Source organism: Colobus angolensis, unplaced genomic scaffold, assembly GCF_000951035.1.
Source record: "Colobus angolensis palliatus isolate OR3802 unplaced genomic scaffold, Cang.pa_1.0 Scaffold79, whole genome shotgun sequence".
In the NCBI taxonomy this organism is placed as follows: domain Eukaryota; kingdom Metazoa; phylum Chordata; class Mammalia; order Primates; family Cercopithecidae; genus Colobus; species Colobus angolensis.
Genome location: NW_012121709.1, coordinates 643,942 through 652,839, shown reverse-complemented (window position 1 = coordinate 652,839; position 8,898 = coordinate 643,942).

Below are 8,898 nucleotides of genomic sequence, written 5' to 3'. Positions count from 1 at the left end.
TTTAAGTTTAATTGACTTCTTTAAGTGGGCGGGAAGGCCTCAGGAAACTTACAATCATGGCAGAAGGTGAAGGAGAAGCAAGGCACGTCTTACATGGCAGCAAGCGAGACAGTGAAGGGGGAGTGCCACACTTTAAACCATAAGATCTCATGAGAACTCACTCACTATCGCAAGAACAGCAAGGGGGAAATCCACCCCCATGATCCAATCACCCCCCGTCGCCAGGCTCCTCCTCTGACACATGGGGATTACAAATTTAGATTATGAGATTTGGGTAGAGCGCAGAGCCAAACCATATCAGGCCTCAATTTACACATCTGTAAAATGAAGATAACCATAGCACTACCCAGTGTGGTTGTTTTATGGATTTAATAAAAGAATGCATGTCAGGCACCTTAGCACAGTGCCTGTATATGTAAGGGGACTTCAAAAAGTTCGTGGATATTGAAATAAAAGATAAAAATATAAAATACAAATTTTATTTCTCAACTTAAGCTCCATCAAGATCATGACTTTTTTTTCTTTTTTTTTTTTTTTGAGACAGGGTGTTGCTGTGTCACCCAGTCTGGAGTGCAGTGCCACGATCATGGCTCACTGCAGCCTCAATCTCCTAGGTTCAAACAATCCTCTCACTTTAGCCCCTAGAATAGCTGGTATTACAGTCATGTGCCACCATGCCTGTCTAATTTTAAAAAAAAATTGTAGAGACAGAGTCTTACTATGTTGCCCAGGCTGGTCTTGAACTCCTGACTTCAGGTGATCTTTCTGCCTCGGCCTCCCAAAGCGTTGGGATTATAGGCATGAGCCATTGTGCCCAGCAAATATCATGACACTTTTGTAAGTCATGATACCAGCCATTTAGTCCATCCCTGAAGAACTGAGCATCCTGGGAATTGAACCATGTCAATGCAGTCCTTTTTACATTATTAACTGAAGAAAAATGGGCACTTTGAAGATTTTTTTAAGATTAAGAAACAAAAAGAAGTCAGAAGGTGCAAAATCAGAACTGTAAAGTGGACGCCTAATAATTTCCAATACTCTCACAAAATCACCCTTGTTTGATGAGAGGAATGAGCAGGAGTGTTGTCATAGTGGAGGAGGACTTTCTGGTGAAGGTTTCCCAGGTGTTTTTCTGGTTAAAGCTTTAGCTAGCTCTCTCAAAACACTCTCATAATCAGCAGATGTTATCATTCTTTGGCCCTCCAGAAAGTCAACAAGCAAAATGCCTGGAGCATACCAGAAAACTGTTGCCATGACCTTGCTCTTGACCGGTCTGCTTTTGCTTTGCCTGGACCACTTCTACCTCTTGGTAACCATGGCTTCACCTGGGCTTAGTTTTCAAGATCATAATAGTAAAGCCATGTTCCATCTCGTGTTACAGTTCTTGGAATAAATGTTCAGGATCTTGATCTCACTTGTTTAAATTTCCATTGAAAACTCTGCTTTTGTCTGCAGCTGATCTGGGTGCAAAAATTTTACACTCATCGAGTGGCATTGCTCAACTGTAATTTTTCACTCAGAATGGTGTCAGCAGAAGCAATGGAGATGTCTATAATGCTGGCTATTGTTTCTGCTATTAATCATCAGTCCTCTTCAGTTAGGGCACAAATAAGATTAATTTTCTCCTCAAAAATTGATGTGCATGATCTGCCCCTGTGCCCCTCAATTTTGACATTGTAGGTTTTTGTTTGTGTGTTTGTTTTTTGTTTTGTTTTGCTTTTTTGAGATGGAGTCTCACTCTGTTGCCCAGGCTGGAGTGCAGTGGCGCAATCTTGGCTCAGTGCAACCTCTACCTCCTGGGTTCAAGCAATTGTCCCACCTCAGCCTCCCAAGTAGCTGGAATGTCAGGCGTGTGCCACCATGCCTGGTTAGTCAATATTGTCTTGTCCATTCTTAAAATGAGATATCTTGTAAACTGCTGATTTATCTAGGACATTGGCCCCACACGCTTTTCATAAAGCATTAGTGATTTCACCATCCTTCCACCCGAGCTTCACCATTAACTTGATGTTTGTTCTTGCTTCAGTTTTAGCAGAATTCATGTTGCTCTGACAGGGGTTCTTTTCAAACTGATGTCTTATCCTTCTTAGTGCCTCAAACTAGACCCTGTTAAGACGTGTTGTAACAAGTTAGTATGAGTGAATTTTGGTGCAAAAAAACTTGGAAATCCATACACAGTAGTTTGTTTGTTTGTTTGAGACAGAGTCTTGCTCTGTTGCTCAGGCTGGAGTACAATGGTGCCATCTTGGCTCACTGCAACCTCCGCCTCCTGGGTTCAAGTGATTCTTGTACCTCAGCCTTCCACGTAGCTGAGACTACAGGCACCTGCCATCACGCACGGCTAATTTTTGTATTTTCAGTAGAGATGGGGTTTCACCATGTTGACCAGGCTGGTCTCAATCTCCTGACTTCAAGTGATCCACCTGCCTTGGCCACCCAAAGTGCTGGGATTACAGGCGTAAGCCCCCATGCCCTGTTGTAATTATTTTTCTGCAAACATTGTATTATTTGCTTTTGCATGTTGCCGAACGTGCAAAATAAATGGTCTCATTCTGTTCATGTGACTCCATGATTGGCTTGTCCCCTTCAACCCTTGTATGATTTGTCTGTGTTGATGTGATCCACTCCTTTCCACTGATGCATCAGACTTCAGTGTATGGAAAATAACACTGACACCATAACCATTTTTCTTTAAAGGGACGTTTGCAGGGGGTGGTCTTCTGTTGTGGGCTCCTACAAATAAACAATTATTCTCGCCAGCGTAGTGGCTCACACCTGTAATCCCAGCACTCTGGGAGGCCGAGGCAGGTGGCTTGCTTGAGCTCAGGAGTTCAAGACCAGCCTGGTAACATAGCAAGACCCTCATCTCTACAAAAAATTCGAAAGTTAGCCGGGCATGGTGGTGCATGCTTGTAGTTCCAGCTACTCAGGAGGCTGAGATGGGAGGATCGCTTGAGCCCGAAAGGTAGAGATTGCAGCAAGCCAAGATCCCACCACTTACTCCAGCCTAAGCAACAGAGCAAGACCCTGCCTCAAAAACAGACCATGCGTGATGACTCATGCCTATAATCTCAATACTTTGGGAGGCCGAGGTGGGCAGATCACCTGAGGTCAGGAGTTCAAGACCAGCCTGGCCAACATGGTGAAACCCATCTCTACTAAAAATATAAAACTTGGCCGAGCGTGGTGGCAGGTGCCTGAAATCCCAGCTACTTGGAAGGCTGAGGCACGAGAATCACTTGAACCCGGGAGGCAGGGGTTGCAGTGAGCTGAGATTGTGCCACTGCACTTCAGCCTGGCGATAGAGCTAATCTCAGCCTCAAAACAAAACAAAACAAACAAACCAACAATTGTTCTTATGATGTCTATTAGCTCATTTAATCCTCACAGTGGCACCGGGCAATATGGTACAATTGTCAGCCACATTCTTCAGTGAGGAAACTGAGGCTCTGGAAGCTTAAGTTACTTACCAAAATCACACAGGCACGACTCCTAACCAGCTCTTGACTCCCAGCCTTCCCCCGCTCTCAACTCTTTAAAATCACCCTCTCCAAAATGGAAGTACTTCCCCCAATTATCCAAGGCCAAGGTGATGATCTACCTATCTCTGTTCCCAAGATTAAAAGCCATTAGCAAATAATCACATGTTTGCATCTCCTGTGTGTGTTTGAATTAAATTTCATTCCATACCAGGGAGAAAATCTAACTGAAGACTTCCAATACTAATAATAGACTGTAATAAAAGTAAACGGTTTTTGCTTAACAATTACCTCTTGAAAGAGCTATCTAAACCCTAATGCAATCTGTGAATATTGTGCACTGATTCTCCCTGCTATGTGTTACCAACTGGTAAATTCATACAACCCAAGAACAGCCTATGTCAAAGGCCTGAAAGACATTCCCAAAAAAAAAAAAAGACATTCCCTAGCCCCGTAGGAAGAACACAGCTGTTTACTGAGCACCCACTAAGCTCCAGGCCATCCATTAACATTAAACTTCTCAACAACCCTTCCCAACAAAGTAGGCAAAGTAGCTCCATTTTTCTAAAGAGGATGGGCGGACCGAAGGCCTTTACTGACAAGCCCAACGTTGCACAGCTGGTAAATGGCAAAACCAGGACAGTAACCCAAGCCTGTAAAGTTCCAAAACTCTGATTTTCCTCCTAAATCAACATGCCTAGAACAGAATGCTCCATCTGCACCTGCAGCCTAAAACGCAGATATATTTATCGTCCTTAACCAAAACGCCTGTTTTAACTTACCCTAAGCAGAAACCTGATGGTTGATTGTTAACTCTAAAGATAGGAATTAGATGGTCCTAAATAAAGGTTTTAGTGCATTTTCAAGTGTGGAAAGGGTATTCAACCAATAAATCAATACACAATAGGACATCGCTGGAGAGTAATTTGTGTAGCTGAGGCACTGGGAGTTTCTTCCGTCTGTCACTCAAACCATTGTCAGACATTTTCTAAAGCCTTCATACAAAGCAACACTTGGGAGAATTAACACTTTAGAAAGAAAGAAAGAAATTTATTTTCCTATGAGAAAAAAAATAATGGTCATGAGAAAGCAATAATCAAACATGGATGAATGAAGATGGAAAAAAAACAACTACTTTTTACAAGTCTAGAAATCCGTCAAGACCCAGACATCCGTCACCTCCTGAACAGATTTTAATTTTAGAGTTTGCTTCCTTTACATTTTTTTTTTTTTCTCTTCTCTTCCTATGGTTAGATGGATGCAACATATGCTTAGGATTTCACAAATTCAGTTTTGGTAGGTGTAATGTCTAAGAATATCTGAAGCTATTTTCAAGACATTTTGTGATAATGCTTGTCTTGTTCTTTGAAATCTAGTCTTTGGATTTCTTCTTACTCCATAGCTTAGACTTCGTGGCTTCTCTTGTGATATCAAATGATTCTCAAGAGATGAGCTGACCCAGGCATGGGCATAATTTCCAACAGCCTTTATCTCCACATGGAAATCCTCCAGTGCAGTGGCGCATGATGGCTCATATCTGTAATCCCAGCACTTTGGGAGACTGAAGTGGGAGGATCGCTTAAGTCCATGAGTTCAAGACCAATGTGGGCAACATAGTGAGATCATGTCTCTACATAAAAAAAAAAAAAAAAAAATTAATTAGCTGGGTGTGGTGATGTGCACCTGTGGTCCCAGCTACTCGGGAGGCCGAGGCAGGGGGATCACCCGAGCCCAGGAGTTTGAGGCTGTAGTGAGCTATGATCACACTGCTGCACTCCAGCCTGGGAGACAGAACAAGGTCCCATCTCTAAGAATAAATCAATAATCCTCCAGTGCAGCTTGTCTCAAACTGCGAATGCACCTGTGAATCCCCTGAAGATCTCGTGGATAAAATGCAGATTCTGATCCAGTGGAGCTTGGGTGGGGTCCAAGACTGCATTTCCAACAGTTCCAGGCCAGGCTGAGGCTGCTGATGCACAGGCCATACCTTCAATGTTACTCTCCATTTGCCCCCCATCTCCACCCCAGATCCATTATCTGCCCTGCTCTGTGCCAGGGAGGCTAAGCCCTGCAGGCTGCAGCACCTGCACAGCTTGGCCACCTGGCCTGCAGATGGGCTGGGACAATGAGAGGCAGCCCTGGAGATCAAAGGGAGGCAGGAGAGAGAGGTCAGTGCATTTGGCCCTTCCCTGCTCAGTCCTTCTGGGGCTGCAGCTCCAGCAGGGGAGTCCTTCCTCATGGCTCCAGGTCTCTCCAGATTCCAGGAACACTGTTCTTCCATCCCTGTATACATTTTTTTTTTTTTTTTTGAGATGTAGTCTCACTCTATCATCCAGGCTGAAGTGCAGTAGTGCTATCTCAGCTCACTGCAACCTCCACCTCCTGGGTTCAAGCAATTCTCCTGCCTCAGCCTCCCAAGTAGCTGGGATTACAGGCATGTGCCACCACGCCCAGCTAATTTCTGTATTTTTAGTAGAGATGGGGTTACACCACGTTGGTCAGGCTGATCTCAAACTTCTGACCTCAGGTGATCCTCCCACCTCAGCCTTCCAAAGCGCTGGGATTACAGACGTGAGCCACTATGCCTGGCCTACCATCCTTATATCCTTAAGGCCCAAGGATACTGTGATAAGCAGAATAATGGGCCCCCAAAGATGTCCTCATCCTCATCCCTGGAACCTGTGAATACGTTACTTTACATGGCAAAAGGGAGTTTGCAGATAGGATTAGGTCAAGGATCTTGAGGTGGGGAGATTATTCTGGATTATCTGGAGGACCTGATATCATCATCAGGGTGTTAATAAGTGGGAGAGGAGGCAGGAATGTCCAAAATGAGAAATGTAACGTGAGAAAGGCTTGACTGGCCATCACCAGCTTTGAAGATAGACGAAGGCGTCACGAGCTAAGGAATGTGGGCAGCCTTGAGAAGCTGGAAAAGGCAAGAAAGCAGATTCTCCCCTAGAGCCCCCAGAAGAAAAGCACCCTGCTAATGCAGGTGTAATGAGCTCCTTCCTGATGCAGGTCCCTGGTGTTTCACTCTCCCATGTTGCAACCCTGAACTCTGCTTACTTACACTAACAGTCCCTTCTTAAAATTCCCTTCGGTTCAACCCTTGTGAGTGAACTTCGTTTTCTTCCCAAATCCTGGCAGATATCTGGCACCTCAGATACAACTTTAAAATGTTCAAGACTGAATCTATCATCTTTTCCCCAAATCTGCTCTTCCTTTTGGCTGTCTAGTCCTCAAACGTGCCCAAGCCAATTCCTGCAGCAGGCCATTTGCACGTACACATTCTCTTTTCTGAAATGCTCTCCCTCCAGATCCTCATGTGGCTGCCTTCTCTAGAATGATGTCATTCACTCGTTCACTCACCCATTCATACCTACCCTGGGCCAGGCACTGTTCTAGGTACTGGAGATACTGCAATAAACAAGGCCAAGTCCCTGTCCTCTTGGAGCTGGCATTCTCATGGAGAAGACAGACAACTCATCAACAAATAAAAAGAGCAGAATAGGCCGGGCATGGTGGCTCATGCCTGTAATCCCTGCACGTGGCGAGGCCAAGGCGGCTGGATTCTTGAGGTCAGGATTTCAAGACCAGCCCTGCTATTGGCAAAACCCCATCTCTACTAAAAATACAAAAATTAGCCAGGCGTGGTGGCATGTGCCTGTGGTCTCAGCTACTCGGGAGGCTGAGGCACAAGAATCACTTGAACCCAGGAGGTGGAGGCTGCAGTGAGCTGAGATCCCGCCACTGCACTCCAGCTTGGGCTACAGAGTGAGACTCTGTCTCAAAAAAAAAACAAGAAAAGTGTTTGCATATATTGTTGGGTGAATGACAGCATCGTGAGGCAGGAGGCTTGGAAGAGATCACAGAATCACCCAATGCTCCTCAATCAGGGGAAGCACTAAGGGCCTCCGGAGGAATTTGGTAATGTGTGGGACGTGTGTGGTTGTCACAGCGACTATTGACATTTACTGGGCGGAGGCCCAGGAAGCAGAAAATCCTAAAATATACCAGAGAGTCTGATGCAGTAAAGTTCTGCCCACTCCAAAAGGCCAGTAAAGAATTTGGCTTTTATTCTGAATGTGATGGGAGGCCACCAGGGAACAGGAGGACAGCGGAATTCCATGTGCATGTTTAACAGACAGCTCTGCGGGGAGAATGGCAGAAGTGGGGTCTGAGTGGAGATGGGGAGACCACACATAAGATCTTAGCAGATCAGAGCTGGGTGCGGTGGCTTACACCTGTAATCCCAGCGATGCAGGAGGCCAAGGCAGGAAGGTCACTTGAGGCCAGGAGTTTGAGACCAGCCTGGCCAACACTGTAAAACCCTGTCTCTGCTAAAAATATAAAAAAATTAGCTGGGCATGGTGGTGCATACCTGTATTCTCAACTACTCCAAGAGGCTGAGGCATGAAAATTGCTTAAACCTGAGGGGCAGAGACTGCAGTGAGTGGAGATCATGCCACTGCACTGCAGCCTGGGTGACAGAGTGAGACTCTGTCTCAAAAAAAAAAAAAAAAAAGGAAGGAAGGAAAAATGATATTTTGTGATTGTTTTTACGTGAAAATTAAATAAAATTTAAACTTCAATGTTCCTCAATAAAGTTTTATTGGAACACAGTCGTGCTCATTCATTTATGAATCATCTCTGGCTGCTTTTGCACCACAGCAGCAGAGTTGAACAGTCTCGACAGAGATCATTGTATGACTCCCAAAAGCATCAAATATTTACTATCTGGACCTTTATAGGAAAAGTTTGCCAACCCTAGTCTAAAGTTGTATTTTCAGTATAGTTTCTAAGGTTTCTGGAAGTGAAGTAAGATCATACATCTTACTTCAGTAAGATGGTGCATAGCATTAATAAACGCTCAACCAACAGATGGCAGGTAATGGCCTTGTGTTAGTCTGTTCTCACAGTGCTATAAAGACATACCTTAGAGTGGGTGATTTATAAAGAAAAGAAGTTTAATTGACTTATTTAAGTTTAATTGACTTCTTTAAGTGGGCGGGAAGGCCTCAGGAAACTTACAATCATGGCAGAAGGTGAAGGAGAAGCAAGGCACGTCTTACATGGCAGCAAGCGAGACAGTGAAGGGGGAGTGCCACACTTTAAACCATAAGATCTCATGAGAACTCACTCACTATCGCAAGAACAGCAAGGGGGAAATCCACCCCCATGATCCAATCACCCCCCGTCGCCAGGCTCCTCCTCTGACACATGGGGATTACAAATTTAGATTATGAGATTTGGGTAGAGCGCAGAGCCAAACCATATCAGGCCTCAATTTACACATCTGTAAAATGAAGATAACCATAGCACTACCCAGTGTGGTTGTTTTATGGATTTAATAAAAGAATGCATGTCAGGCACCTTAGCACAGTGCCTGTATATGTAAGGGGACTTCAAAAAGTTC